Source organism: Watersipora subatra, chromosome 1 (genome assembly GCF_963576615.1).
Source record: "Watersipora subatra chromosome 1, tzWatSuba1.1, whole genome shotgun sequence".
NCBI classification, from domain to species: Eukaryota; Metazoa; Bryozoa; class Gymnolaemata; order Cheilostomatida; family Watersiporidae; genus Watersipora; species Watersipora subatra.
The window spans coordinates 29,867,806-29,895,768 of NC_088708.1; the positions used below are offsets into that span (position 1 = coordinate 29,867,806).

At 37.3% G+C, this 27,963-nt stretch overlaps 22 non-coding genes across 22 annotated transcripts; all 22 read right to left on the reverse strand.

Annotated features, from left to right (window-relative positions):
- Positions 1–251: 251 nt before the first annotated feature.
- Trnap-ugg (transfer RNA proline (anticodon UGG)) lies at positions 252–323 on the reverse strand. Its single transcript has one exon. It is a non-coding gene; the product is annotated as a tRNA-Pro (tRNA).
- A 1,185-nt stretch (positions 324–1,508) lies between these two features.
- Positions 1,509–1,580, reverse strand: Trnap-agg (transfer RNA proline (anticodon AGG)). The gene has a single exon. It is a non-coding gene; the product is annotated as a tRNA-Pro (tRNA).
- A 751-nt stretch (positions 1,581–2,331) lies between these two features.
- Positions 2,332–2,403, reverse strand: Trnap-ugg (transfer RNA proline (anticodon UGG)). Its single transcript has one exon. It is a non-coding gene; the product is annotated as a tRNA-Pro (tRNA).
- A 479-nt stretch (positions 2,404–2,882) lies between these two features.
- Positions 2,883–2,954, reverse strand: Trnap-agg (transfer RNA proline (anticodon AGG)). The gene has a single exon. It is a non-coding gene; the product is annotated as a tRNA-Pro (tRNA).
- A 751-nt stretch (positions 2,955–3,705) lies between these two features.
- Trnap-ugg (transfer RNA proline (anticodon UGG)) lies at positions 3,706–3,777 on the reverse strand. Its single transcript has one exon. It is a non-coding gene; the product is annotated as a tRNA-Pro (tRNA).
- Positions 3,778–4,256: 479 nt separating this feature from the next.
- On the reverse strand, positions 4,257–4,328 carry Trnap-agg (transfer RNA proline (anticodon AGG)). The gene has a single exon. It is a non-coding gene; the product is annotated as a tRNA-Pro (tRNA).
- Positions 4,329–5,078: 750 nt separating this feature from the next.
- Positions 5,079–5,150, reverse strand: Trnap-ugg (transfer RNA proline (anticodon UGG)). The gene has a single exon. It is a non-coding gene; the product is annotated as a tRNA-Pro (tRNA).
- Positions 5,151–5,628: 478 nt separating this feature from the next.
- Positions 5,629–5,700, reverse strand: Trnap-ugg (transfer RNA proline (anticodon UGG)). Its single transcript has one exon. It is a non-coding gene; the product is annotated as a tRNA-Pro (tRNA).
- A 1,185-nt stretch (positions 5,701–6,885) lies between these two features.
- Trnap-ugg (transfer RNA proline (anticodon UGG)) lies at positions 6,886–6,957 on the reverse strand. Its single transcript has one exon. It is a non-coding gene; the product is annotated as a tRNA-Pro (tRNA).
- A 1,185-nt stretch (positions 6,958–8,142) lies between these two features.
- Positions 8,143–8,214, reverse strand: Trnap-ugg (transfer RNA proline (anticodon UGG)). The gene has a single exon. It is a non-coding gene; the product is annotated as a tRNA-Pro (tRNA).
- Positions 8,215–8,724: 510 nt separating this feature from the next.
- Positions 8,725–8,796, reverse strand: Trnap-ugg (transfer RNA proline (anticodon UGG)). Its single transcript has one exon. It is a non-coding gene; the product is annotated as a tRNA-Pro (tRNA).
- Positions 8,797–9,980: 1,184 nt separating this feature from the next.
- Trnap-ugg (transfer RNA proline (anticodon UGG)) lies at positions 9,981–10,052 on the reverse strand. Its single transcript has one exon. It is a non-coding gene; the product is annotated as a tRNA-Pro (tRNA).
- Positions 10,053–11,237: 1,185 nt separating this feature from the next.
- On the reverse strand, positions 11,238–11,309 carry Trnap-ugg (transfer RNA proline (anticodon UGG)). Its single transcript has one exon. It is a non-coding gene; the product is annotated as a tRNA-Pro (tRNA).
- Positions 11,310–11,789: 480 nt separating this feature from the next.
- Positions 11,790–11,861, reverse strand: Trnap-ugg (transfer RNA proline (anticodon UGG)). The gene has a single exon. It is a non-coding gene; the product is annotated as a tRNA-Pro (tRNA).
- A 480-nt stretch (positions 11,862–12,341) lies between these two features.
- Positions 12,342–12,413, reverse strand: Trnap-ugg (transfer RNA proline (anticodon UGG)). The gene has a single exon. It is a non-coding gene; the product is annotated as a tRNA-Pro (tRNA).
- A 1,032-nt stretch (positions 12,414–13,445) lies between these two features.
- On the reverse strand, positions 13,446–13,517 carry Trnap-ugg (transfer RNA proline (anticodon UGG)). Its single transcript has one exon. It is a non-coding gene; the product is annotated as a tRNA-Pro (tRNA).
- A 479-nt stretch (positions 13,518–13,996) lies between these two features.
- On the reverse strand, positions 13,997–14,068 carry Trnap-ugg (transfer RNA proline (anticodon UGG)). The gene has a single exon. It is a non-coding gene; the product is annotated as a tRNA-Pro (tRNA).
- A 1,186-nt stretch (positions 14,069–15,254) lies between these two features.
- On the reverse strand, positions 15,255–15,326 carry Trnap-ugg (transfer RNA proline (anticodon UGG)). The gene has a single exon. It is a non-coding gene; the product is annotated as a tRNA-Pro (tRNA).
- Positions 15,327–15,806: 480 nt separating this feature from the next.
- Positions 15,807–15,878, reverse strand: Trnap-ugg (transfer RNA proline (anticodon UGG)). The gene has a single exon. It is a non-coding gene; the product is annotated as a tRNA-Pro (tRNA).
- Positions 15,879–16,357: 479 nt separating this feature from the next.
- Positions 16,358–16,429, reverse strand: Trnap-agg (transfer RNA proline (anticodon AGG)). The gene has a single exon. It is a non-coding gene; the product is annotated as a tRNA-Pro (tRNA).
- A 751-nt stretch (positions 16,430–17,180) lies between these two features.
- Positions 17,181–17,252, reverse strand: Trnap-ugg (transfer RNA proline (anticodon UGG)). The gene has a single exon. It is a non-coding gene; the product is annotated as a tRNA-Pro (tRNA).
- A 1,736-nt stretch (positions 17,253–18,988) lies between these two features.
- Trnap-ugg (transfer RNA proline (anticodon UGG)) lies at positions 18,989–19,060 on the reverse strand. The gene has a single exon. It is a non-coding gene; the product is annotated as a tRNA-Pro (tRNA).
- Positions 19,061–27,963: the final 8,903 nt, after the last annotated feature.

Consider the following 27,963-nt stretch of genomic DNA (forward strand, 5'->3'; position numbering starts at 1 on the left):
TACATCAATTAAAGTACATTCTTGGGGCTAAGTCTTTAGGGTTACACACGCTTGAAGCGCTTGAGAATATTATTGAGCATGCATTATCGCTACACTTAACAAATATAAAGCTAGCCCCAAATGCGGCTATCGTTTTAGTAATGATTTAGAATACTAACATAATAGGTGACTTACTCAAATTAATTTGGTAATTAATTTACTACTCGTTCAATGCCAGGCATTAGTCCAGTAGAAAACAAAACTCAACCATTGGGCTTGTCCGGGATTTGAACCCGGGACCTCTCGCACCCAAAGCGAGAATCATACCCCTAGACCAACAAGCCTCCTCGTTAGGTTCTTCTAAATTTTCGGATCGCCAAAAACATTTTTCAGTTATGCAAACATTTTTTAATGCCCGGTTATTCCACTTAAAAGTTTTCCATTATCGAAAATTGTTTCTAATTTACGAATTCTACTTTCAGTGTTAGCATTTCAAAATGTTAGGTTGCCGCTCATACTGATATTCCTCCTTTTGAGCATGCCCTGTTCGACAGTTTTTCGGTTAAAGTCAGAAACTAGTTTTTATGTCACAGAGCACTGGTTTAACAGCAATATCGTTTACTTACTAATAATTGTAATTAACAGACCCTGAGCACATACCATTATTTTGGCTATTTGACTTTACCCTGAAGTGGTTTTGTTCCATCAGTGCTTCTTAGTTTTCATGATCGATGGAATGCGCGTGTCTGCTTCTGATAACACTTTTTGATCATATGTTCATAAACTCATCAAAAATGTAGGTCGATAACAAAACGCAATCGTTGGGCTTGTCCGGGATTTGAACCCGGGACCTCTCGCACCCTATGCGAGAATCATACTCCAGACCAACAAGCCAACTCCCAACTTTTTAGTTCGCCATGTTTAAATCCAAACCCGCCATATATGGAATGCCAAGATGTTTGAGTATCTGAAACCAATTTTCATGTCATCTGAAATAGGTTTAATAGCTATATCGTTCCTTTACTAGTATATTATATGGAATATAGCTTGAGCCCTTTCCCATGTTTTAGACCAATCGATTTCACTATGAAATTGTTTTTTTTAAAAACATTTTCGATTTCATGTTGGTCGCACGCCTTGTATTTGCCTATGCTAACTTGTTGGATTATGTTGTCAACAACATCATATATAAATATAAACTATAACTCGCAATGTTTGTCCTTTGTTTGTTGGTCCGTCGGCTCATGTTTCCAATTCAAGCGATTAAATTATAGCATTACGTAGATTTGCAGATGGTCTGATTTCAGACCTCCAGGTCTGAATGACAGCGATCTAAACTATTGGACTACGATCGTTCAGCTGACCATAGTGGTGAATGATTGTGATCATATTCACTACATCAATTAAAATACAGTCTTGGGGCTAAGTCTTTAAGGTTAATGACATTTAAAACACTTGAGAATATTATTGAGCACGTATTATCGTGCAATGCCAGGCATTAGTCTAGTAGAAAATAAAACTCAACCATTGGGCTTGTCCGGGATTTGAACCCGGGACCTCTCGCACCCTAAGCGAGAATCATTCCCCTAGACCAACAAGCCAACTTCCTACAATTTATTTCGCCTTGTTAACGTTTAAATCCCCATAAATGGCATGCCAAAAAGTTTGAACATCTGAAACCAGTTTTCATGTCATCTGAAATAGGTTTAATAGCTATATCGTTCATTTACTAGTATATTATATGGAATATAGCATGAGCCCTTTCCCATGTTTTAGACCAATCGATTTCACTATGAAATGGTTTTTTTTTAAAACATTTTCGATTTCATGTTGGTCGCATGCCTTGTATCTGCCTATGCTAACTTGTTGGATTATGTTGTCAGCAACTTCATATATAAATATAAACTATAACTCGCAATGTTTGTCTTTTGTTTGTTGGTCTGTCGGCTCATGTTTCCAATTCAAGCGATTAAATTATAGCATTACGTATATTTGCAGATGGTCTGATTTCAGACTTCCAGGTCAGAATGACAGCGATCTAAACTATTGGACTACGATCGTTCAACCGACCATAGTGGTGAATGATTGTGATCATATTCATTACATCAATTAAAGTACATTCTTGGGGCTAAGTCTTTAGGGTTACACACGCTTGAAGCGCTTGAGAATATTATTGAGCATGCATTATCGCTACACTTAACAAATATAAAGCTAGCCCCAAATGCGGCTATCGTTCTAGTAATGATTTAGAATACTAACATAATAGGTGACTTACTCAAATTAATTTGGTAATTAATTTACTACCCGTTCAATGCCAGGCATTAGTCCAGTAGAAAACAAAACTCAACCATTGGGCTTGTCCGGGATTTGAACCCGGGACCTCTCGCACCCAAAGCGAGAATCATACCCCTAGACCAACAAGCCTCCTCGTTAGGTTCTTCTAAATTTTCGGATCGCCAAAAACATTTTTCAGTTATGCAAACATTTTTTAATGCCCGGTTATTCCACTTAAAAGTTTTCCATTATCGAAAATTGTTTCTAATTTACGAATTCTACTTTCAGTGTTAGCATTTCAAAATGTTAGGTTGCCGCTCATACTGATATTCCTCCTTTTGAGCATGCCCTGTTCGACAGTTTTTCGGTTAAAGTCAGAAACTAGTTTTTATGTCACAGAGCACTGGTTTAACAGCAATATTGTTTACTTACTAATTATTGTATTTAACAGACCCTGAGCCCATACCTTTATTTTGGCTATTTGACTTTACCCTGAAGTGGTTTTGTTCCATCAACGCTTTTTAGTTTTCATGATCGATGAAATACGCGTGTCTGCCTCTGATAACACTTTTTGATCATATGTTCATAAACTCATCGCAAATGTAGGTCGATAACAAAATGCAATCGTTGGGCTTGTCCGGGATTTGAACCCGGGACCTCTCGCACCCTAAGCGAGAATCATTCCCTTAGACCAACAAGCCAACTTCCTACTATTTACTTCGCCTTGTTAACGTTTAAATCCCCATAAATGTCATGCCAAAAAGTTTGAACATCTGAAACCAGTTTTCATGTCATCTGAAATAGGTTCAATAGCTATATCGTTCATTTACTAGTATATTATATGGAATATAGCATGAGCCATTTCCCATGTTTTAGACCAATCGATTTCACTATGAAATGGTTTTTTTTTTAAACATTTTCGATTTCATGTTGGTCGCACGCCTTGTATCTGCCTATGCTAACTTGTTGGATTATGTTGTCAGCAACATCATATATAAATATAAACTATAACTCGCAATGTTTGTCCTTTGTTTGTTGGTCTGTCGGCTCATGTTTCCAATTCAAGCGAATAAATTATAGCATTACGTAGATTTGCAGATGGTCTGATTTCAGACCTCCAGGTCAGAATGACAGCGATCTAAACTATTGGACTACGATCGTTCAACCGACCATAGTGGTGAATGATTGTGATCATATTCATTACATCAATTAAAGTACATTCTTGGGGCTAAGTCTTTTGGGTTACACACGCTTGAAGCGCTTGAGAATATTATTGAGCATGCATTATCGCTACACTTAACAAATATAAAGCTAGCCCCAAATGCGGCTATCGTTCTAGTAATGATTTAGAATACTAACATAATAGGTGACTTACTCAAATTAATTTGGTAATTAATTTACTACCCGTTCAATGCCAGGCATTAGTCCAGTAGAAAACAAAACTCAACCATTGGGCTTGTCCGGGATTTGAACCCGGGACCTCTCGCACCCAAAGCGAGAATCATACCCCTAGACCAACAAGCCTCCTCGTTAGGTTCTTCTAAATTTTCGGATCGCCAAAAACATTTTTCAGTTATGCAAACATTTTTTAATGCCCGGTTATTCCACTTAAAAGTTTTCCATTATCGAAAATTGTTTCTAATTTACGAATTCTACTTTCAGTGTTAGCATTTCAAAATGTTAGGTTGCCGCTCATACTGATATTCCTCCTTTTGAGCATGCCCTGTTCGACAGTTTTTGGGTTAAAGTCAGAAACTAGTTTTTATGTCACAGAGCGCAGGTTTAACAGCAATATCGTTTACTTACTAATTATTGTATTTAATAGACCCTGAGCACATACCATTATTTTGGCTATTTGACTTTACCCTGAAGTGGTTTTGTTCCATCAGTGCTTTTTAGTTTTCATGATCGATGGAATGCGCGTGTCTGCTTCTGATAACACTTTTTGATCATATGTTCATAAACTCATCGCAAATGTAGGTCGATAACAAAATGCAATCGTTGGGCTTGTCCGGGATTTGAACCCGGGACCTCTCGCACCCTAAGCGAGAATCATTCCCTTAGACCAACAAGCCAACTTCCTACTATTTACTTCGCCTTGTTAACGTTTAAATCCCCATAAATGTCATGCCAAAAAGTTTGAACATCTGAAACCAGTTTTCATGTCATCTGAAATAGGTTCAATAGCTATATCGTTCATTTACTAGTATATTATATGGAATATAGCATGAGCCATTTCCCATGTTTTAGACCAATCGATTTCACTATGAAATGGTTTTTTTTTAAACATTTTCGATTTCATGTTGGTCGCACGCCTTGTATCTGCCTATGCTAACTTGTTGGATTATGTTGTCAGCAACATCATATATAAATATAAACTATAACTCGCAATGTTTGTCCTTTGTTTGTTGGTCTGTCGGCTCATGTTTCCAATTCAAGCGAATAAATTATAGCATTACGTAGATTTGCAGATGGTCTGATTTCAGACCTCCAGGTCAGAATGACAGCGATCTAAACTATTGGACTACGATCGTTCAACCGACCATAGTGGTGAATGATTGTGATCATATTCATTACATCAATTAAAGTACATTCTTGGGGCTAAGTCTTTTGGGTTACACACGCTTGAAGCGCTTGAGAATATTATTGAGCATGCATTATCGCTACACTTAACAAATATAAAGCTAGCCCCAAATGCGGCTATCGTTCTAGTAATGATTTAGAATACTAACATAATAGGTGACTTACTCAAATTAATTTGGTAATTAATTTACTACCCGTTCAATGCCAGGCATTAGTCCAGTAGAAAACAAAACTCAACCATTGGGCTTGTCCGGGATTTGAACCCGGGACCTCTCGCACCCAAAGCGAGAATCATACCCCTAGACCAACAAGCCTCCTCGTTAGGTTCTTCTAAATTTTCGGATCGCCAAAAACATTTTTCAGTTATGCAAACATTTTTTAATGCCCGGTTATTCCACTTAAAAGTTTTCCATTATCGAAAATTGTTTCTAATTTACGAATTCTACTTTCAGTGTTAGCATTTCAAAATGTTAGGTTGCCGCTCATACTGATATTCCTCCTTTTGAGCATGCCCTGTTCGACAGTTTTTGGGTTAAAGTCAGAAACTAGTTTTATGTCACGGAGCACTGGTTTAACAGCAATATCGTTTACTTACTAATTATTGTATTTAATAGACCCTGAGCCCATACCTTTATTTTGGCTATTTGACTTTACCCTGAAGTGGTTTTGTTCCATCAGTGCTTTTTAGTTTTCATGATCGATGGAATGCGCGTGTCTGCCTCTGATAACACTTTTTGATCATATGTTCATAAACTCATCAAAAATGTAGGTCGATAACAAAATGCAACCTTTGGGCTTGTCCGGGATTTGAACCCGGGACCTCTCGCACCCAAAGCGAGAATCATACCCCTAGACCAACAAGCCTCCTTGTTAGGTTCTTCTAAATTTTTGGATCGCCAAAAACATTTTTCAGTTATGCAAACATTTTTTAATGCACGGTTATTCCACTCAAAAATTTTCCATTATCGAAAATTGTTTCTAATTTACGAATTCTACTTTCAGTGTTAGCATTTCAAAATGTTAGGTTGCCGCTCATACTGATATTCCTCCTTTTGAGCATGCCCTGTTCGACAGTTTTTCGGTTAAAGTCAGAAACTAGTTTTTATGTCACGGAGCATTTGTTTAACAGCAATATTGTTTACTTACTAATTATTGTATTTAACAGACCCTGAGCACATACCATTATTTTGGCTATTTGACTTTACCCTGAAGTGGTTTTGTTCCATCAGTGCTTTTTAGTTTTCATGATCGATGGAATGCGCGTGTCTGCTTCTGATAACACTTTTTGATCATATGTTCATAAACTCATCAAAAATGTAGGCCGATAACAAAACGCAATCATTGGGCTTGTCCGGGATTTGGACCCACGACCTCTCGCACCCTATGCGAGAATCATACTCCAGACCAACAAGCCAACTCCCAACTTTTTAGTTCGCCATGTTTAAATCCAAACCCGCCATATATGGAATGCCAAGATGTTTGAGTATCTGAAACCAATTTTCATGTCATCTGAAATAGGTTTAATAGCTATATCGTTCCTTTACTAGTATATTATATGGAATATAGCTTGAGCCCTTTCCCATGTTTTAGACCAATCGATTTCACTATGAAATTGTTTTTTTTAAAAACATTTTCGATTTCATGTTGGTCGCACGCCTTGTATCTGCCTATGCTAACTTGTTGGATTATGTTGTCAACAACATCATATATAAATATAAACTATAACTCGCAATGTTTGTCCTTTGTTTGTTGGTCCGTCGGCTCATGTTTCCAATTCAAGCGATTAAATTATAGCATTACGTAGATTTGCAGATGGTCTGATTTCAGACCTCCAGGTCTGAATGACAGCGATCTAAACTATTGGACTACGATCGTTCAGCTGACCATAGTGGTGAATGATTGTGATCATATTCACTACATCAATTAAAATACAGTCTTGGGGCTAAGTCTTTAAGGTTAATGACATTTAAAACACTTGAGAATATTATTGAGCACGTATTATCGTGCAATGCCAGGCATTAGTCTAGTAGAAAATAAAACTCAACCATTGGGCTTGTCCGGGATTTGAACCCGGGACCTCTCGCACCCAAAGCGAGAATCATACCCCTAGACCAACAAGCCTCCTTGTTAGGTTCTTCTAAATTTTCGATTCGCCAAAAAATTTTTTCGATTATGCAAACATTTTTTAATGCAGATTTATTCCACTCAAAAATTTTCCATTATCGAAATTTGTTTCTAATTTACGAATTCTACTTTCAGTGTTAGCATTTCAAAATGTTAGGTTGCCGCTCATACTGACATTCCTCCTTTTGAGCATGCCCTGTTCGACAGTTTTTCGGTTAAAGTCAGAAACTAGTTTTTATGTCACAGAACACTGGTTTAACAGCAATATCGTTTACTTACTAATTATTGTATTTAACAGACTCTGAGCACATACCATTATTTTGGCTATTTGACTTTACTCTGAAGTGGTTTTGTTCCATCAGTGCTTTTTAGTTTTCATGATCGATGGAATACGCGTGTCTGCCTCTGATAACACTTTTATGATCATATTTTCATAAACTCATAGAAACTATAAGTCGATAACAAAACGCAATCATTGGGCTTGTCCGAGATTTGGACCCACGACCTCTCGCACCCTATGCGAGAATCATACTCCAGACCAACAAGCCAACTCCCAACTTTTTAGTTCGCCATGTTTAAATCCAAACCCGCCATATATGGAATGCCAAGATGTTTGAGTATATGAAACAAATTTTCATGTCATCTGAAATAGGTTTAATAGCTATATCGTTCCTTTACTAGTATATTATATGGAATATAGCTTGAGCCCTTTCCCATGTTTTAGACAAATCGATTTCACTATGAAATTGTTTTTTTTAAAAACATTTTCGATTTCATGTTGGTCGCACGCCTTGTATCTGCTTATGCTAACTTGTTGGATTATGTTGTCAGCAACATTATATACGAATATAAACTGGAACTCGCAATGTTTGTCTTTGTTTGTTGGTCCATCGGCTCATGTTTCCAATTCAAACGATTAAGTTATAGCATTAGGTAAATTTGCAGATGGTCTGATTTTAGAACTCCAGGTCTGAAGGACAGCGATCTAAACTATTGGACTACGATCGTTCAGCTGACCATAGTGGTGAATGATTGTGATCATATTCACTACATCAATTAAAATACATTCTTGGGGCTAAGTCTTTAGGGTTAATGACATTTAAAACACTTGAAAATATTATTGAGCACGTATTATCGTGCAATGCCAGGCATTAGTCTAGTAAAAAATAAAACTCAACCATTGGGCTTGTCCGGGATTTGAACCCGGGACCTCCCGCACCCAAAGCGGGAGTCATACCCCTAGACCAACAAGCCTCCTTGTCAGGTTCTTCTAAATTTTCGATTCGCCAAAAACATTTTTCGGTTATGCAAACATTTTTTAATGCAGGGTTATTCTACTCAAAATATTTCCATTATCGAAAGTTGTTTTTAATTTACGAGTTCTACTTTCATTGATGGCATTTCAAAATGTTAGATTGCCGCCCATACTGATATTCCTCCCTTTGAGCATGCCCTGATCGACAGTTTTTGGGTTAAAGTCAGAAACTAGTTTTTATGTCACGGAGCCCTTGTTTAACAGCAACATTGTTCACTTACTATTGATAGTGATTAACAGACCCTGAGCACAAACAATTATGTTGGCTATTTGACTTTACCCTGAATTGGTGTTATTCCATCAACGCTTTTCAGTTTTCATGATCGATGGAATACTCTTTTTAGTTTTCATGATCGATGGAATACTCGTATCTGCCTCTGATAACAGTTTTTGTTCATATTCTCATCAAACTCATAGAAAATATATGTCGATAACAAAACGCAATCATTGGGCTTATCCGGGATTTGAACCCAGGACCTCTCGCACCCAAAGCGAGAATCATACCCCTAGACCAACAAGCCTCCTTGTCAGGTTCTTCTAAATTTTCGATTCGCCAAAAATTTTTTTCGGTTATGCAAACATTTTTTAATGCAGGGTTGTTCCACTCAAAAATTTTCCATTATCGAAAATTGTTTCTAATTTACGAATTCTACTTTCAGTGTTAGCATTTCAAAATGTTAGGTTGCCGCTCATACTGATATTCCTCCTTTTGAGCATGCCCTGTTCGACAGTTTTTGGGTTAAAGTCAGAAACTAGTTTTTATGTCACAGAGCACTGGTTTAACAGCAATATCGTTTACTTACTAATTATTGTATTTAACAGACCCTGAGCCCATACCTTTATTTTGGCTATTTGACTTTACTCTGAAGTGGTTTTGTTCCATCAGTGCTTTTTAGTTTTCATGATCGATGGAATGCGCGTGTCTGCCTCTGATAACACTTTTTGATCATATTTTCATAAACTCATAGAAACTATAAGTCGATAACAAACGCAATCATTGGGCTTGTCCGGGATTTGGACCCGCGACCTCTCGCACCCTATGCGAGAATCATACTCCAGACCAACAAGCCAACTCCCAACTTTTTAGTTCGCCATGTTTAAATCCAAACCCGCCATATATGGAATGCCAAGATGTTTGAGTATCTGAAACCAATTTTCATGTCATCTGAAATAGGTTTAATAGCTATATCGTTCCTTTACTAGTATATTATATGGAATATAGCTTGAGCCCTTTCCCATGTTTCAGACCAATCGATTTCACTATGAAGATGTTTTTTTTAAAAACATTTTCGATTTCATGTTGGTCGCACGCCTTGTATCTGCTTATGCTAACTTGTTGGATTATGTTGTCAGCAACATCATATATAAATATAAACTATAACTCGCAATGTTTGTCCTTTGTTTGTTGGACCGTCGGCTCATGTTTCCAATTCAAGCGATTAAATTATAGCATTACGTAGATTTGCAGATGGTCTGATTTCAGACCTCCAGGTCTGAATGACAACGAACTAAACTATTGGACTACGATCGTTCAGCTGACCATAGTGGTGAATGATTGTGATCATATTCACTACATCAATTAAAATACATTCTTGGGGCTAAGTCTTTAGGGTTAATGACATTTAAAACACTTGAGAATATTATTGAGCACGTATTATCGTGCAATGCCAGGCATTAGTCTAGTAGAAAATAAAACTCAACCATTGGGCTTGTCCGGGATTTGAACCCAGGACCTCTTGCACCCAAAGCGAGAATCATACCCCTAGACCAACAAGCCTCCTTGTTATGTTCTTCTAAATTTTCGGATCGCCAAAAACATTTTTCGGTGATGCAAAAATTTTTTAATGCAGGGTTATTCCACTCAAAAACATTCCATCATCGAAAGTTGTTTCTAATTTACGAATTCTACTTTCAGTGCTAGCATTTTAAAATGTTAGGTTGCCACCCATACTGATATTCCTCCTTTTGAGCACGCCCTGTTCGACAGTTTTTTGGTTAAAGTCAGAAACTAATTTTGTTGTCATGGAGCACTTGTTTAACAGCAATATCGCTTACTTACTAATTATTGTAATTAACAGACCCTGAGCCCATACCTTTATTTTGGCTATTTGACTTTACCCTGAAGTGGTTTTGTTCCATCAGTGCTTTTTAGTTTTCATGATCGATGGAATGCGCGTGTCTGCCTCTGATAACACTTTTTGATCATATTTTCATAAACTCATAGAAACTATAAGTCGATAACAAAACGCAATCATTGGGCTTGTCCGGGATTTGGACCCACGACCTCTCGCACCCTATGCGAGAATCATACTCCAGACCAACAAGCCAACTCCCAACTTTTTAGTTCGCCATGTTTAACTTCAAACCCGCCATATATGGAATGCCAAGATGTTTGAGTATCTGAAACCAGTTTTCATGTCATCTGAAATAGGTTTAATAGCTATATCGTTCCTTTACTAGTATATTATATGGAATATAGCTTGAGCCCTTTCCCATGTTTTAGACGAATCGATTTCACTATGAAATTGTTTTTTTTAAAAACATTTTCGATTTCATGTTGGTCGCACGCCTTGTATCTGCTTATGCTAACTTGTTGGATTATGTTGTCAGCAACATCATATATAAATATAAACTATAACTCGCAATGTTTGTCCTTTGTTTGTTGGTCCGTCGGCTCATGCTTCCAATTCAAGCGATTAAATTATAGCATTACGTAGATTTGCAGATGGTCTGATTTCAGACCTCCAAGTCAGAATGACAGCGATCTAAACTATTGGACTACGATCGTTCAGCTGACCATAGTGGTGAATGATTGTGATCATATTCACTACATCAATTAAAATACATTCTTGGGGCTAAGTCTTTAGGGTTAATGACATTTAAAACACTTGAGAATATTATTGAGCACGTATTATCGTGCAATGCCAGGCATTAGTCCAGTAGAAAATAAAACTCAACCATTGGGCTTGTCCGGGATTTGAACCCGGGACCTCTCGCACCCAAAGCGAGAATCATACCCCTAGACCAGCAAGCCTCCTTGTTAGGTTCTTCTAAATTTTCGATTCGCCAAAAACATTTTTCGGTTATGCAAACATTTTTTAATGCAGGGTTATTCCACTCAAAAATTTTCCATAATCGAAAATTGTTTCTAATTTACGAATTCTACTTTCAGTGTTAGCATTTCAAAATGTTAGGTTGCTGCTCATACTGATATTCCTCCTTTTGAGCATGCCCTGTTCGACAGTTTTTCGGTTAAAGTCAGAAACTAGTTTTTATGTCACAGAGCACTGGTTTAACAGCAATATCGTTTACTTACTAATTATTGTATTTAACAGACCCTGAGCACATACCATTATTTTGGCTATTTGACTTTACCCTGAAGTGGTTTTGTTCCATCAGTGCTTCTTAGTTTTCATGATCGATGGAATGCGCGTGTCTGCTTCTGATAACACTTTTTGATCATATTTTCATCAAACTCATCAAAAATGTAGGTCGATAACAAAATGCAGTCGCTGGGCTTGTCCGGGATTTGAACCCGGGACCTCTCGCACCCAAAGCGAGAATCATACCCCTAGACCAACAAGCCTCCTTGTTAGGTTCTTCTAAATTTTCGATTCGCCAAAAACATTTTTCGGTTATGCAAACATTTTTTAATGCAGGGTTATTCCCCTCAAAAACTTTCCATTATCGAAAGTTGTTTCTAATTTACAAATTCTACTTTAATTGATGGCATTTCAAAATGTTAGATTGCCGCCCATACTGATATTCCTCCCTTTGAGCATGCCCTGTTCGACAGTTTTTGGGTCAAAGTCAGAAACTAGTTTTTATGTCACGGAGCACTTGTTTAACAGCAATATCGCTTACTTACTAATTATTGTATTTAACAGACCCTGAGCCCATACCGTTAGTTTGGCTATTTGACTTTACCCTGCATTGGTTTTATTCCATCAATGCTTTTTAGTTTTCAGGATCGATGAAATACTCGTATCTGCCTCTGAGAACAGTTTTTGTTCATATTTTCATCAAACTCATAGAAAATATATGTCGATAACAAAACGCAATCATTGGGCTTGTCTGGGATTTGAACCCGGGACCTCTCGCACCCAAAGCGAGAATCATACCCCTAGACCAACAAGCTTCCTTGTCAGGTTCTTCTAAATTTTCGATTCGCCAAAAGGATTTTTCGGTTATGCAAACATTTTTTAATGCAGGGTTAATCAACTCAAAAATTTTCCATTATCGAAAGTTGTTTCTAATTTACGAGTTCTATTTTCAGTGTTAGCATTTCAAAATGTTAGATTGCCGCCCATACTGATATTCCTCCCTTTGAGCATGCCCTGTTCGACAGTTTTTCGGTTAAAGTCAGAAACTAGTTTTGGTGTCACGGAGCCCTTGTTTAACAGCAATATTGTTCACTTACTATTGATAGTGATTAACAGACCCTGAGCACGTACAATTATGTTGGCTATTTGACTTTACCCTGAATTGGTTTTATTCCATCAACGCTTCTTAGTTTTCATGATTGATGGAATACTCAAATCTGCCTCTGATAACAGTTTTTGTTCATATTATCATCAAACTCATAGAAAATATATGTCGATAACAAAACGCAATCATTGGGCTTTTCCGGGATTTGGACCCGGGACCTCTCGCACCCAAAGCGAGAATCATACCCCTAGACAAACAAGCCTCCTTGTCAGGTTCTTCTAAATTTTCGATTCGCCAAAAGGATTTTTCGGTTATGCAAACATTTTTTAATGCAGGGTTAATCAACTCAAAAATTTTCCATTATCGAAAATTGTTTCTAATTTACGAATTCTACTTTCAGTGTTAGCATTTCAAAATGTTAGATTGCCGCCCATACTGATATTCCTCCCTTTGAGCATGCCCTGTTCGACAGTTTTTCGGTTAAAGTCAGAAACTAGTTTTGGTGTCACGGAGCCCTTGTTTAACAGCAATATTGTTCACTTACTATTGATAGTGATTAACAGACCCTGAGCACAAACAATTATGTTGGCTATTTGACTTTACCCTGAATTGGTGTTATTCCATCAACGCTTTTCAGTTTTCATGATCGATGGAATACTCGTATCTGCCTCTGATAACAGTTTTTGTTCATATTTTCATCAAACTCATAGAAAATATATGTCGATAACAAAACGCAATCATTACGCTTGTCCGGGATTTGAACCCGGGACCTCTCGCACCCAAAGCGAGAATCATACCCTTAGACCAACAAGCCTCCTTGTCAGGTTCTTCTAAATTTTCCATTCGCCAAAAAGTTTTTCGGTTATGCAAACATTTTTTAATGCAGGGTTATTCCACTCAAAAATTTTCCATTATCGAAAATTGTTTCTAATTTACGAATTCTACTTACAGTGTTAGCATTTCAAAATGTTAGGTTGCCGCTCATACTGATATTCCTCCTTTTGAGCATGCCCTGTTCGACAGTTTTTCGGTTAAAGTCAGAAACTAGTTTTTATGTCACGGAGCACTTGTTTAACAGCAATATCGCTTACTTACTAATTATTGTATTTAACAGACCCTGAGCCCATACCGTTAGATTGGCTATTTGACTTTACCCTGCATTGGTTTTATTCCATCAACGCTTTTTAGTTTTCATGATCGATGAAATACTCGTATCTGCCTCTGAGAACAGTTTTTGTTCATATTTTCATCAAACTCATAGAAAATATATGTCGATAACAAAACGCAATCATTACGCTTGTCCGGGATTTGAACCCGGGACCTCTCGCACCCAAAGCGAGAATCATACCCCTAGACCAACAAGCCTCCTTGTCAGGTTCTTCTAAATTTTCGATTCGCCAAAAATTTTTTTCGGTTATGCAAACATTTTTTAATGCAGGGTTATTCCACTTAAAAATTTTCCATTATCGAAAATTGTTTCTAATTTACGAATTCTACTTTCAGTGTTAGCATTTCAAAATGTTAGGTTGCCGCTCATACTGATATTCCTCCTTTTGAGCATGCCCTGTTCGACAGTTTTTCGGTTAAAGTCAGAAACTAGTTTTCATGTCACGGAGCACTGGTTTAACAGCAATATCGTTTAGTTACTAATTATTGTATTTAATAAACCCTGAGCACATACCATTAATTTGGCTATTTGACTTTACCCTGAAGTGGTTTTGTTCCATCAGTGCTTTTTAGTTTTCATGATTGATGGAATACGCAAGTCTGCCTCTGATAGCACTTTTTGATCATATGTTCATAAACTCATCCAAAATGTAGGTCGATAACAAAATGCAATCGTTGGGTTTGTCCGAGAATTGAACCGGGGACCTCTCACACCCTAAGCGAGAATCATACCCCTAGGCCATCAAGCCAACTTCCAACTATATATTTCGCCTTGTTAACATCTACATCCCCATAAATGGCATGCCAAAAAGTTTGAATATCTGAAGCCAGTTTTCATGTCATCTGAAATAGGTTTAATAGCTATATCGTTCATTTACTAGTATATTATATGGAATATAGCATGAGCCCTTTCCCATGTTTTAGACCAATCGATTTCACTATGAAATGGTTTTTTTTTAAAAACATTTTCGATGTCATGTTGGTCGCACGCCTTGTATCTGCCTATGCTAACTTGTTAGATTACGTTGTCAGCAACTTCATATATAAATATAAACTATAACTCGCAATGTTTGTCCTTTGTTTGTTGGTCTGTCGGCTCATGTTTCCAATTCAAGCGAATAAATTATAGCATTACGTAGATTTGCAGATGGTCTGATTTAAGACCTTCAGGTCTGAAGGACAGCGATCTAAACTATTGGACTACGATCATTCAACTGACCATAGTGGTAAATGATTGTGATCATATTCATTACATCAATTAAAGTACATTCTTGGGGCTAAGTCTTTAGGGTTAATGACATTTGAAACACTTGAGAATATTATTGAGCATGTATTATCGTGCAATGCCAGGCATTAGTCTAGTAGAAAATAAAACCCAACCATTGGGCTTGTCCGGGATTTGAACCCGGAACCTCTCGCACCCAAAGCGAGAATCATACCCCTAGACCAACAAGCCTCCTTGTCAGGTTTTTCTAAATTTTCGATTCGCCAAAAACATTTTTCGGTTATGCAAACATTTTTTAATGCAGGGTTATTCTACTCAAAAATTTTCCATTATCGAAAGTTGTTTTTAATTTACGAATTCTACTTTCATTGATGGCATTTCAAAATGTTAGATTGCCGCCCATACTGATATTCCTCCCTTTGAGCATGCCCTGTTCGACAGTTTTTGGATCAAAGTCAGAAACTAGTTTTTATGTCACGGAGCACTTGTTTAACAGCAATATCGCTTACTCACTAATTATTGTATTTAACAGACCCTGAGCCCATACCGTTAGTTTGGCTATTTGACTTTACCCTGCATTGGTTTTATTCCATCAACGCTTTTTAGTTTTCATGATCGATGAAATATTCGTATCTGCCTCTGAGAACAGTTTTTGTTCATATTTTCATCAAACTCATAGAAAATATATGTCGATAACAAAACGCAATCATTGGGCTTGTCCGGGATTTGAACCTGGGACCTCTCGCACCCAAAGCGAGAATCATACCCCTAGACCAACAAGCCTCCTTGTTAGGTTCTTCTAAATTTTCGATTCGCCAAAAACATTTTTCGGTTATGCAAACATTTTTTAATGCAGGGTTATTCCACTCAAAAATTTTCCATTATCGAAAATTGTTTCTAATTTACGAATTCTACTTTCAGTGTTAGCATTTCAAAATGTTAGGTTGCCGCTCATACTGATATTCCTCCTTTTGAGCATGCCCTGTTCGACAGTTTTTCGGTTAAAGTCAGAAACTAGTTTTTATGTCACGGAGCACTGGCTTAACAGCAATATCGTTTACTTACTAATTATTGTATTTAACAGACCCTGAGCACATACCTTTATTTTGGCTATTTGACTTTACTCTGAAGTGGTTTTGTTCCATCAGTGCTTTTTAGTTTTCATGATCGATGGAATGCGCGTGTCTGCCTCTGATAACACTTTCTGATCATATGTTCATAAACTCATCGCAAATGTAGGGCGATAACAAAATGCAATCGCTGGGCTTGTCCGGGATTTGAACCCGGGACCTCTCGCACCCTAAGCGAGAATCATTCCCCTAGACTAACAAGCCGATTTCCTACTATTTATTTCGCCTTGTTAACGTTTAAATCCCCATAAATGGCATTCCAAAAAGTTTGAACATCTGAAACCCGTTTTCATGTCATCTGAAATAGGTTTAATGGCTATATCGTTCATTTACTAGTATATTATATAGAATATAGCATGAGCCCTTTCCCATGCTTTAGACCAATCGATTTCACTATGAAATGGTTTTTTTTTAAAACATTTTCGATTTCATGTTGGTCGCACGCCTTGTATCTGCCTATGCTAACTTGTTGGATTATGTTGACAGCAACATCATATATAAATATAAACTATAACTCGCAATGTTTTTCCTTTGTTTGTTGGTCCGTCGGCTCATGTTTCCAATTCAAGCGATTAAATTATAGCATTACGTAGATTTGCAGATGGTCTGATTTCAGACCTCCAGGTCAGAATGACAGCGATCTAAACTTTTGGACTACGATCGTCCAACTGACGATAGTGGTGAATGACTGTGATCATACTCATTACATCAATTAAAGTACATTTTTGTAGCTAAGTCTTTAGGGTTACACACGCTTGAAGCGCTTGATAATATTATTGAGCATACATTATCGCTACACTTAACAAATATAAAGCTAGCCCCAAATACGGCTATCGTTTTAGTAATGATTTAGAATACTAACATAATAGGTGACTTACTCAAATTAATTTGGTAATTATTTTATTACCCGTGCAATGCCAGGCATTAGTCCAGTAGAAAACAAAACTCAACCATTGGGCTTGTCCGGGATTTGAACCCGGGACCTCTCGCACCCAAAGCGAGAATCATACCCCTAGACCAACAAGCCTCCTTGTTAGGTTCTTCTAAATTTTCGATTCGCCAAAAACATTTTTCGGTTATGCAAACATTTTTTAATGCAGGGTTATTCCACTCAAAAATTTTCCATTATCGAAAATTGTTTCTAATTTACGAATTCTACTTTCAGTGTTAGCATTTCAAAATGTTAGGTTGCCGCTCATACTGATATTCCTCCTTTTGAGCATGCCCTGTTCGACAGTTTTTCGGTTAAAGTCAGAAACTAGTTTTTATGTCACGGAGCACTGGCTTAACAGCAATATCGTTTACTTACTAATTATTGTATTTAACAGACCCTGAGCACATACCTTTATTTTGGCTATTTGACTTTACCCTGAAGTGGTTTTGTTCCATCAGTGCTTTTTAGTTTTCATGATCGATGGAATGCACGTGTCTGCCTCTGATAACACTTTTTGATCATATTTTCATAAACTCATGGAAACTATAAGTCGATAACAAAACGCAATCATTGGGCTTGTCCGAGATTTGGACCCACGACCTCTCGCACCCTATGCGAGAATCATACCCCTAGACCAACAAGCCTCCTTGTTAGGTTCTTCTAAATTTTCGGATCGCCAAAAACATTTTTCAGTTATGCAAACATTTTTTAATTCACGGTTATTCCACTCAAAAACTTTCCATTATCAAAAGTTGTTTCTAATTTACGAATTCTACTTTCATTGATGGCATTTCAAAATGTTAGGTTGCCGCTTATACTGATATTCCTTCCTTTGAGCATGCCCTGTTCGACAGTTTTTGGGTTAAAGTCAGAAACTAGTTTTTATGTCACGGAGCACTGGTTTAACAGCAATATCGTTTACTTACTAATTATTGTATTTAACAGACCCTGAGCCCATACCTTTATTTTGGCTATTTGACTTTACCCTGAAGTGGTTTCATTCCATCAGTGCTTTTTAGTTTTCATGATCGATGGAATACGCGTGTCTGCCTCTGATAACACTTTTATGATCATATTTTCATAAACTCATAGAAACTATAAGTCGATAACAAAACGCAATCATTGGGCTTGTCCGAGATTTGGACCCACGACCTCTCGCACCCTATGCGAGAATCATACTCCAGACCAACAAGCCAACTCCCAACTTTTTAGTTCGCCATGTTTAAATCCAAACCCGCCATATATGGAATGCCAAGATGTTTGAGTATATGAAACAAATTTTCATGTCATCTGAAATAGGTTTAATAGCTATATCGTTCCTTTACTAGTATATTATATGGAATATAGCTTGAGCCCTTTCCCATGTTTTAGACAAATCGATTTCACTATGAAATTGTTTTTTTTAAAAACATTTTCGATTTCATGTTGGTCGCACGCCTTGTATCTGCTTATGCTAACTTGTTGGATTATGTTGTCAGCAACATTATATACGAATATAAACTGGAACTCGCAATGTTTGTCTTTGTTTGTTGGTCCATCGGCTCATGTTTCCAATTCAAACGATTAAGTTATAGCATTAGGTAAATTTGCAGATGGTCTGATTTTAGAACTCCAGGTCTGAAGGACAGCGATCTAAACTATTGGACTACGATCGTTCAGCTGACCATAGTGGTGAATGATTGTGATCATATTCACTACATCAATTAAAATACATTCTTGGGGCTAAGTCTTTAGGGTTAATGACATTTAAAACACTTGAAAATATTATTGAGCACGTATTATCGTGCAATGCCAGGCATTAGTCTAGTAAAAAATAAAACTCAACCATTGGGCTTGTCCGGGATTTGAACCCGGGACCTCCCGCACCCAAAGCGGGAGTCATACCCCTAGACCAACAAGCCTCCTTGTCAGGTTCTTCTAAATTTTCGATTCGCCAAAAACATTTTTCGGTTATGCAAACATTTTTTAATGCAGGGTTATTCTACTCAAAATATTTCCATTATCGAAAGTTGTTTTTAATTTACGAGTTCTACTTTCATTGATGGCATTTCAAAATGTTAGATTGCCGCCCATACTGATATTCCTCCCTTTGAGCATGCCCTGATCGACAGTTTTTGGGTTAAAGTCAGAAACTAGTTTTTATGTCACGGAGCCCTTGTTTAACAGCAATATCGTTTACTTACTAATTATTGTATTTAACAGACCCTGAGCCCATACCTTTATTTTGGCTATTAATATTTTGACTTTACCCTGAAGTGGTTTTATTCCATCAACGCTTTTTAGCTTTAGTGATCGATGAAATACTCATTTCTGCCTCTGATACCTTCTTTTGATCATATTTTCATCAGACTCATAGAAACTATAAGTCGATAACAAAACGCAATCATTGGGCTTGTCCGGGATTTGGACCCACGACCTCTCGCACCCTAAGCGAGAATCATACTCCAGACCAACAAGCCAACTCCCAACTTTTTAGTTCGCCATGTTTAAATCCAAACCCGCCATATATCGAATGCCAAGATGTTTGAGTATCTGAAACCAGTTTTCATGTCATCTGAAGTAGGTTTAATAGCTATATCGTTCATTTACTAGTATATTATATGGAATATAGCTTGAGCCCTTTCCCATGTTTTAGACCAATCGGTTTCACTATGAAATGAGTTTTTTTAAACATTTTTGATTTCATGTTGGTCTGACGCCTTGTATCTGCCTATGCTAACTTTTTGGATTATGTTGTCAGCAACATCTACTATATAAACGGCAATGGTTGTGTGTGTGTGCATGCGAGCGTGTGTGTGTGATTGATTGTCCGCCTTATAGAGTACCATACTTTTAGGACTATTACCCGCTACTAGGTATCTAGGGCGCGTTAACGGGAATCGACGGTTAATACACGCATCTATACATAACCTACCTATTCATCGGTTTTACACAAAATACGTCACCTCCGGTTAGCGCGTGCCTCTTTACGGCGCCCAACGACATTGGTGCGTTCGGAACAGCTAAATTGCGGCCACGTGAAAAAGCACCGTTCTGAGTTCGGCAGCCTAAACAGCTATACAAATGTACTAATCATTAAATAAAATAAATTAATGAATAGTAATTTACATGCGATTAATATTTACTGCCAACGTGTACCGAGAAGGTCACACGAACGTTGATTTCTTGCGGTCACGGGAAAACGCAGTTCTCACCTACTACATTTCTATATAAAAAGGTAGGTATTTCTTAATCAATGTGGTATTGCCTATGAATTGCCACACTTCCACTACATAAACCTTTCACTTGCGTCCGTGTACAAATTTAGCTATCGGCCTACTGCCAGCCATTTTGCGATATTGCTTAATATGTATACGATATTTTTTCAATTTCAAACTCCATCTATACTGTTTGTTTTGGTTATATATTTCATTTTGGCAACATGTTAACAAGCACTGCTATACAAAAAATCGTTGTATCTATATTTTGTGCATTTTATTTATCTGTCATGTGTCATCAACATATGTAGTTATTTGTTTTTTAACTCGGACGCATTTAATGAACTCGCACAAAAAATCTTCGTTTTTAAGTTAGAAATTCTCGAACGAAGATTTAAAACTAAATTTTAGGCTAATTTTATAGAGAAATCTTTAGACAACACTGTCACTTCATACAAGTTTTAAAAATCGTTGGTTATATTATCAACGAATAATAAAATTCAGTTACTAGCAATTGCTGTGAAAGTCGCAAAAATGTGTCTATGGCGGTCGACCATAGAAAACGCATGAGGGAGTCTACTTCAGTGTAAGGGTTGAAAATGTTGGATTTGCCACTGTTTGTGATAATAAACATGTTCATTTCCTTCCGCAGCTGAGTTACTTTTACTTTTTTTCAGCTACGAGAACTACAGAAACTACAGAACTCGCACGGGCACTCCGAGCCTGGCGATAGGCAGCGGTGAGAAGAAAGCGAGCAGCGTATATTACAAAAAGCACACCATCTCATTCAATGTTAGAAATGCTTGAAGCAGTACGATGCCTTCCAAAAAGCCTATTGCCCAAACGCAAAAACAGATTGATCCCCATAGAGAGAGATCGAATTTGCGAAGCAGCAGCAAGACGAGCAGAAACTGCAGAGCAAACGCAGCTACGCCCACAACGGAACTGCTGCTGCAGCTGCTAGAAGAGCAGAAACCGCCGAACAAACATGGGTACATCGAGAGCAGGCCGGAATAGATGCTGCAGCCGCTAGAAGTGCAGAGACTACTAGACCGACCCCAGCAGTAACTCAAACGGCTCAGAGCAGCCGCTACATCGGCCAGACGTGCAGAAACCTCCGAGCGGATGCAGCGGCGACAAGAACATGATGCACTAGCTACAACAGCTGCTCACCGAGCTGAATTTTCGGAGCGGATGAAACGGCGACAACAGCGAGATGCACTAACTACAGCAGCTGCTACCAGGCGCCGTGTATGGACAGAAAACTTCACGCTAGACTACAGTCATGCAACACAGTATAGGGTTGAATTTTTTTTATGGGACGAATGTCCAAAAATGCTCCAGATGTAATGCCTTACGTTGAAAAGGCAAGAGGCCATATATGTAGTTTATATAGTAGATTTTATTAATAATAAATTTTATCAACAACCGCATTACTGCTGCACAGTTTGTATATGCCATGTCAAAACACAGGCTATAGAGGAAGAACTGGTGAGTCATGATTAGTGTTTCAAGCATGCAGAAGTCTCAATTCAATAAAAGCTGGCGATAGCAAAGCAGTGCAACAGCAAAATATTTTCTAGAATTTTTTAGTATATGTAAAACTTTTCTATACTGCCAGTTTGAACGGCGTCAGTTTGCCTAGCAATGTCGATTTCATTATCAGTTCTGTGTACAAAATTAGGACAATGACGATTTGAGTAGTTCGAGACTGATGCATTGTATACTAGCTGTAAAACACATTGCATATCTCCAATGGGCTCTCCAAAATTATTGACATCTACAACTGCATATGTGTATGCAGTCAGATCAGCACAAAAATTTCAGTAGATTGCATATTTGGAGTTGTTTTACGGTATAAAAGACAACTCTCAATAAAACTATTGCTTTACGTAAATCTGTTCCCGAACACGGGTAATGCAGCTAGTCATATATAAATATAAACTATAACTCGCAATGTTTGTCCTTTGTTTGCTGGTCCATGTGTCCAGTTATAGCGATTAAATTATAGCATTAGGTAGCTTTGCAGATGGTCTGGTTTTAGACCCCCAGGTCTGAAGGACAGCGATCTAAACTATTGGACTACGATCGTTCAACTGACCATTGTGATGAATGATTGTGATCATTTTCACTACATCAAAATGCAATCATTGGGCTTGTCCGGGATTTGAACCCAAGACCTATCACACCCTAAGCGAGAATCATACCCCTAGACCAACAAGCTAACTTCCAACTTTTTATGTTGCCTTGTTAAAATGCAAAACCCCCATAAATGGCATGCCAAGAGGTTTGAATATCTGAAACCAGTTTTCATGTCTTTCGAAATAGGTTCAATAGCTATATCGTTTACTTACTAATTATTGTATTTAACAGACTCTGAGCACATACCGTTATTTTGGCTATTTGACTTACCCTGAAGTGGTCTTATTCCATCAGTGCTTTTTAGTTTTCATGATCGATGAAATACGCGTGTCTGCCCTTGATAACACTTTTTGATCATATTTTCATCAAACTCATAGAAATTATAAGTCGATAACAAAATGCAATCATTGGGTTTGTCCGGGTTTTGAACGCGGGACCTCTTGCACCCAAAGCGAGAATCATACCCGTAGACCAACAAGCCAACTTCTAACTATTTATTTCGGCTTGTTAAAATCCAAAATCCCCATAAATGGCATGCCAAGAAGTTTGAATATCTGAAACCAGTTTTCATGTCATCTGAAATAGGTTTAACAGCTAAACCGTTCACTTACTAATATATTATATGGAATAGAACTTGAGCCTTTTCCCATTCTTTAGACCGATCGAATCCACTATGAAATGAATTTTTTTTAACATTTTTGTTTTCGTATTGGTCAGAAGCCTTGTATCTGCCTATGCTAACTTTTCTGATTAAGTTGTCAGCAACATCGTATATACATATATACTGTAACCCGCCATGTTTGTCCTTTGTTTGTTGGTCCGTTAGTCCATGTGTCCAGTTATAGCGATTAAATTATAGCAATACGTAGCTTTGCAGATCTTCTGATTGTCAGGGGTAATGGCAGTGGCTCAAAACCTGGTCAGTTTCTGGGTCGTTTTGTAGGGGTGGAGCTTAATCCGAAAATACCAAAGCTTTAAAGTTGGTCGTACTGAGCCACAGTTAGTCGTTTTGAGCCACTGCAAACGTTTAGTTGTTGAGAAATCGCGTAGTTATCTTTTTGTTTAACAAAATATCATGTAACCATTTTTTTCAAGCAATATTTTAATTTCAAATATGAGCTCTTTCAGCTAAATAACATAAAGTAGTTACATAGCTGTTTATTGTAGTTCTCTCTTGTTTGGAATAAATGGTAACTTGCTCACGAAACAAAAAATCTTCTCAAAAATACACCATTAATTTTTCTGTATTTGTATATATTTGAAAAATAGTTTCGTATTTTTTAATATGAATACACTTTTGTAAAGTGGTATTACATGAAATATTGAAAAGTTACGATTATGTTCTGAACAAATAAAATGCACATTAAAACGATTGTCTGCTTTGTTACCCTTCTGAGAGCCTAAAATGATTCTATTTAATTTTACTGTAAATATTAATATTAGTATCTCGTTAGGCAAGAAACTAAAAGGTTCTTGAAACTGTGTTTTCACGTCTTTAGAGGCTCTCAGTGAGAACAATCTGATCTGATTGATTGTAAAAATGAAGACAACAGAAGACAACAGTTTCTTATCTTTACGGTATTTGCTGCAAGCACACACTTTTTTAACAACTAACTTTGTATTACTCCTAAGTCTTAACTGTAGCACCTTTTGAAACAACGACAGTATGTAGCTACCTAAGAAACAACCATTTAATTGTGTATCTCAGATTTTATTTGAACTTGTTACTACAATGGTGCGTTGTAAGTAGCACTGCCAGGCCTAGGCTGTATCTCATCTGTTTGGTTTACAAGAAGTGTAAGAGAGGAGGCAAGGTAAAGCTAATTTTTGTAGTCTCCTGCAATGCAGGGCAGTTATATTTTTTGACTAGACAGTCTGCCTGTGATCAGTAGTCCTCAGTAGTCAGAGTCGGTTACTGCTTGCAATTTGTCTTAAAAAATTAATTGAAATGCACTACATATTCATATTGCTTCAACCCTAAAAGAAGACCTCAGTGGGTCATCATGTATTCATAACTGACTTCTTGTATTCGTCATTTCATCTTCTATATAGGCCTACATACAGGTCTCCTGTGCCTGTAGTCGGCAATCGTGTCGGTAGGTTATCAAAGCCTCGATAGCTGAATGACATGATTGCTGACGACAGTCAACTTCTACGAAGAGCCTGAGGGCCTACCAAATATATTTTTTAATTGCAGTGCCTTTAATCATTATGCCACTTGTTCTTGCCTCATCGTTAGACAAGGCTGAGCATGCCATCAAAGCCCATGAAATCGAATATGGCAACAAGTTTTACACATACCATAAGGACGGCATATTCAACAAACATGAAAGACGTTTTGAAGGTAATCTCATATCCTTAAAGTATTTTTTCTCCACTGCCTAATTTGTGATCTTGTGTTGAAAATGAACATTTTATACCTCGGATATTTTAGTATAACCTTGATTGTGAAGTGTAACCTTGATTGTAAAATGTAAGGCTACGCTTAGTTGTTGTGCAATAGAAGTACATGTCAATAGTAGCCTATATGTTTTTATGCTGCAGTTTTATGAGGCCCTTTTTGGTTTGTTTTTTTGACGACACAGGCCCTACTTGAAGCAGAGTTGACACAATTTTCATCAGTTCACTAGCAACTCACACTGGATACACACCATCTACCTCTCAGCAATAAAGGATTACTCTCTATGGACACTCAACCCTTAATTTAACGAAGTGGACATTCATGTATATACAGACATGCAGTGGATTACAATCAAGCTTATAGTGCAGCCTTGATTCGAAGATATACATGGACTTCAATGTACAAGCATTGGCATGCAATTGAAATGACATTAAAAATCATTGTATATTAATAACTACAATCAACCAAGCAATAAATGTATAAAGCATCATATACATGCAGCAGTTAGTTCTCAATTGAGTGTTAGCAATCAAGTAAGGCTAAAAACCTACAACGTCTTCAGCCAATGAATCTAAAAATTCTGTACCATGTTTCTTAATTTTAAAATTTTATCTGCTCTAATTTAGCAAGGTGAAGATATTTAGAGAGGTAAGAAGGTCATTCATGACAGCCAAGGCTATTTATGTATGTATGGCGAAGAAAAAGAGTATGGCTGCATGCACGGCCTTGAAAGACATCAAACCCAGAAGGAAAAGTACAAAGGACAGCGGAGGGTAAGTTACCGGTACACCAAGAATATTTTACTCAGCCTATTATTAGGGATATATTTTGGACAGCAAAACTCGGTCATTGTATGTCAAATATATTTAGACAGGGCTATCCTTCCATGTCTTTGCAAATGCACAGATAGTATAGTTTGGATTTTACATAGATATGATAAATAATATTTATTACTTTTATGGATTTTACTTTGTCTTATTTCTGAAATAGATATCTTTTAACAAAAGCACGCGTGCTCATTTATATTCTTGTAAGCCTGTAATCAGAGAACGCAGTAAATCTAAGTCTACACTACTGTGAGGGTTGGACATGTCTAAGCTGTATTCGATACTTTGCTTTCGGTCTCACGGTACATCAAAGTTCATAAACACTTTCTCTTATTTTAATTCATCTACATTTTCATAGAAATTTGGTAGAATTGCAAAAAAACAAGGACTTGATTGGAATGCTCAGATACCATATCCTTGACCCAACAGCGAGTGAAGTTTACGGCAATCTGTCTCATTTTTCTTAAGAATTTCTCATCCCGAGGCCTCACACATGCGCCAGAGGGTATTATATCGCAGTTCACACCTTTGGTTAAACTCGGACGTAATATTTTATTTTACATTTAATATTTCACACTTAAAATATGCAAAAACAATCATTAAAAGCAAAATAAAATGAATGCTTATTTTGGAGCCCTGGCAACAAGGCCTTTGTTTGGACTCTTTTGCCAATTTGAATTTAGTTAGATTGTGCCCACAAATATAAATATGCTATACATGTGCATAAATTCAGTTATGTTGTCACATGGTGTCGATATACGTAACATACGCATTGTTTATATTTTCAGTCACAGAATCCAACAAAGAGACCGCATCCTCCAGACAATACATCTGATAGTAACACGAAGGTACTCACTCACATAACCAGCAATAAAATTTTAGGCAAATTGAGCAATATTAATTATGGTTAAATGTGGAATTTCAATGGTAGGCAGATCTTCAAGCCCTTTATAACCCTAAATTAGTAGCTAGAAAAACGTGAAGTTATAGTAGGATAATGCAGAAGAACCCCTTATGTAGGCAGGATTAGGTTTTAGAAACAAATTATTTGCTGCCAACTGCGATATTTGTTAAGTTGCCTCTTCACACCCAGCCAAACGTTCAATGCTTCGAGCATTCTGATTTATAGCTCAAGATAAGGAGGAAACGCAGGGCTTGCTCAGGACTAGTAGGAGTAAGAGCGGAGGCTATGCGAGCTCCCATAGATGTGGGGAGCATCTACGAAATGCCACAAACGACAGCATTATAGATGTAACTGAGACACCTGAAGTTACTTTCATACCTAACAGTCCGGTGAGTGGTAATATTCAGTAACTCAGTTTTAAAATTAGAACCCTGTTGCATGATGCTTTCGTGTCACTTTAGTGTAAGTGCTCAGTGTCTGAATTGGAGAGAGTTGTGCAGCGATGCTCTCAAATCTCTGATTTCAGATTTGTAAAGCATATCAAATTGCTGGCATGCGTTTTGCTCCAAATCAAATCACTTAGAAGGGTGACTGCTCAGCTTTCAAATAGAATGAAATTAAAACCTTCATCCACTATGTAAATGATGGTTTTAGTTTGATTTAATTTACATGCTGGGTAATCCATTTTCATGGTGCTTTGATGCCAATCTCATGATTGGTGATTTGATGTGGTTTGCAAATCTCTAATCAGGATTTGGGAGCATCTCTGGAGTTGTTATCAACTCTTCGATAAGTTGATAACAACATCTGATTCGTAGACTGAGTACTTGAACTAATGTCGCTGTTGTCTTCTACAAGTCAACTCTATGGGCTAAGTCGGTTGAGCAATGTAGGATCGGAGAAGTTACATGAACCAAAAAATAATTGTGAAATAAAACTACTGTAAAAACAGTAATAAAATCAGGAACTAGCAAAAGCAGATTTGCCCAGCTCTTTGAGATCGCCAAATTAACTTCCAGCTAATCACAATGTCCAATGTAACTTTCCAATCTAATTCATTAAATTAACAAATAATATTCCTGTCAAAGTCAAAAATCGTCGCAAATAATGCCACTTGAATACTGCATTCACTGTACTTTACAAGTACAAGGAGATGTAAATACACATGCTATGATTGTTTTTATTTTAGATCAAGGATCTCCAAGAGGAAGTAAGAAGGAGGAGTAAGAGAATGTAATGAGAATGTCAAGAGGAGTAAGAAATGGCAGAGCAAAAATGCTTCTTGAGGCTTTATAATACATGCAATATCTAGATAGGCATAAAACAAGTTTGT